This window comes from Microtus ochrogaster, chromosome 8, assembly GCF_000317375.1.
Source record: "Microtus ochrogaster isolate Prairie Vole_2 chromosome 8, MicOch1.0, whole genome shotgun sequence".
NCBI lineage: Eukaryota > Metazoa > Chordata > Mammalia > Rodentia > Cricetidae > Microtus > Microtus ochrogaster.
In genome coordinates this window covers 34,814,764-34,817,832 of record NC_022015.1, presented here as the reverse complement: position 1 = coordinate 34,817,832, position 3,069 = coordinate 34,814,764, and positions in this window count along the sequence as shown.

Below are 3,069 nucleotides of genomic sequence, written 5' to 3'. Positions count from 1 at the left end.
AAAGAGAAATGAGATCATTTAAGTTAGAAAAGCTGGCTAGAAACAAGTCAAGATAAGGCCAAGCATTCATAAGTAATAGTAAGTCTCTGTTTATTTATTTGGGAGCTGGATGGTGATCCTCCAAAGAGAAAAATAAACTATGAAAGAGAGAGAAAAAGAGATTAAAACAGAGCAAAATAAGAAAATATTTGCTACCAAACTTAAAATTGTCACCCCCACTATATACACTGTTCAACACAATGCCCAAGAGCAAGTTCCACAAAACAACCCAGGACTGAGTAATTCCTGCCATGTACAAACTTTTCCAGAAGTAGACAATGTGAGATAAGGTCCATCTGCTTACATGGCTGGGGACTTGTGTGTACTACACACTGAAAGAGGCAGGAGCAGCAGGAGGAATCTGAACCATAGAGACCCCTGATATAGAAGGCTGCTCAAAAAACTGTATGTCAGTAACCATCCTGAAATGTATGAAACAAATCAAAACACCCTCAAGCAGTATATAGTGCACACAAATAATCCCTGCACTCAGGAGGTGGAGGCAAGCGATCACGAATTTGAGGCAAGCCTGAGCTACACAGGGAGACCTATCTTAACCCCTCAAAAAAATTACGGACCAATTATACAACATGCAAGTTATAATAACCTCCGTACCATGTTCCTCAGTAGGACAAGGGTTATCCACATTTTAAAGTCTATCTATAATTCACCATACTGAGTAAAAGGAATAGCAGAGTATAGAATGCCATCTAGAATATATATTATATATTTACATATATATTATATATTTACACACACACACACACACACACACACACACACACACACACATATATATATATATATATATATATATCCTCACCTCTTGAGGATATAGGAAAATGGCCAGCAAGTTAGAGACAAAGGGCCCTTTCTTAAACTGATAAAATTTCCCACCCAGATGGTACACTACCCATTTTGTTTTGTAAATGTTAGACATGTTACCTGCAAAATCTGGAATAAGGCAAAGCTGCCATTGTGCCTGTGTGACCCTGTCCGGGTCAACCACAACAAAACAAATGCTACAAAGATTGAAAGGGAACAAATGTTTTCACTTTTGTTTTTTAAAAACTTCCACTTTTTAAAAAAGTGTCAGCCAGGAAGTGGTGGCACATGCCTTTAATCCCAGCACTCGGGAAGCAGAGACAGGTGGATCTCTGTGAGTCTGAGGCCAGCCAGGTCTACAGCGTGAGTTCCAGGACAGGCTCCAAAAGCTACAGAGAAACCCTGTCTTGGGGGAAAAAAAGTGTCAATACAAAAATAAAGAGACTCTACAGATAAATTATTAGTATTAAAAATAAAACTTGGGGCTTTGGAGGTAACTCTTTTGGCAAAGTGCTTCCCTCACCAGCATGAGAACCCAGGTTTGATTCCCCCAAACCACCTAAAAAGCCTGGTATGGGGACACACACATATAACTACAGCACTGGGGAGGTGGAAGCGGCAAGACTTCTGGGCTCATTCAGCTAACCTAGCCTAATAGAAGAGCTCCAGGCCAGTGAGAGACCCTGTCTCAAAAACAAGGTGGACAGTTTCTGATGTATGATATCCAGGTTGACCTCGGGCCTCTCCATACACAAGCATACATACATACCTATCCTTTCTTTTTTTTATTTTTTAAATATTTATTTATTTATTTATTTATTTAACCTGCATGCCTGCACACACACATACCAGAAGAGGGCACCAGATCTCATTATAGATGGTTATAAGCTACCATGTGGTTGCTGGGAATTGAACGCAGGATATCTGTAAGAGCAGCCAGAGCTCCTAACCTCTGAGCCATCTTTCCAGCCCATACATACCTACCCTTTCATACGCACACACAGACATACACACACACAAATAGAACTTTGCAGGGTGAGCATGGCAGCCCACCTATAATCCCAGCATGCCAAAGGCAGAAACAGAGAATCCCCAGCAAGCTGGCTAAATGCACTAGCCAGAATAGCAAGCTCTGGTTGCCACAGGAGACAGTACCTCAAGATGAGCAGCTGAGTGACTGAGGAAGACACCTGCAGGCAGCCTCTGAGCATCTGAGTGCTCTCCCCCACAATGTATCCATACATACATATACACAAATACAATACATTGCATGCACATACTGTGGGAGTTTGAATCTAATTGGCCCCCATAGCCTCATAGCCACTATTAGGAGGTGTGGCTTGTTGGAGTGGGTATGGCCTTGTTAAAGGAAGTGTGTCGCTGTGGGAGTGGGCTCTGGAGTTTCCTATGCTCAGGATACCGCCCAGTGTGTCATATGACTTCCTGTTGCCTGCAAGATGTTCTCTCAGCTTCAGCACTATGTCTGCCTGCATAGCACCATGCTCCCCACCATAATGAGAATAGACTGAATCTCTGAAACTGTAAGCGAGCCACCCCAATTAAATGTTTTCCTTCTAAGAGTTGACATGATCATGGTGGCTCTTCACTGTAGCAGAAACCCTAACTAAGACAAATACACAAGCAAAAACAGTTTAATTACTCAAATGTGAATCTGTATTTTACTGAAATGAGCTGGGCCCTTAGGGGCCTTGATCCACTCTGGACACGAATTCAGTAACAGAGTTGACCTTACCAGGGAAAGCCAAAGACCAATGGGCAGTATGTGAGGGGATGATGATGCAGGAAAACTAGAGAAGTGACCCTAAAAATGGTACAAACAGGAACTAGGAAGTGACCATGTGCAGCCCACACCTGACCCTGGGCAGGAATATAAAGGGCCCAGGCTCAGGAGGTTCCACATCTGCACACTTCTCTCTACTCCTGCATCTCTGACCTACTCCATCCTCAACCCAACATCAGAACCATGAGCTGCTGTGGCTGTTCCGGAGGCTGTGGCTCCAGCTGTGGGGGCTGTGGCTCCAGCTGTGGAGGCTGTGGCTCCTGCTGCTGCAAACCTGTGTGCTGTTGTGTGCCTGCCTGTTCCTGCTCCAGCTGTGGGGGCTGCAAGGGAGGCTGTGGCTCCTGTGGGGGCTGTGGTTCCTGTGGGGGCTGCAAGGGAGGCTGTGGTTCCTGTGGGGGTTGTGG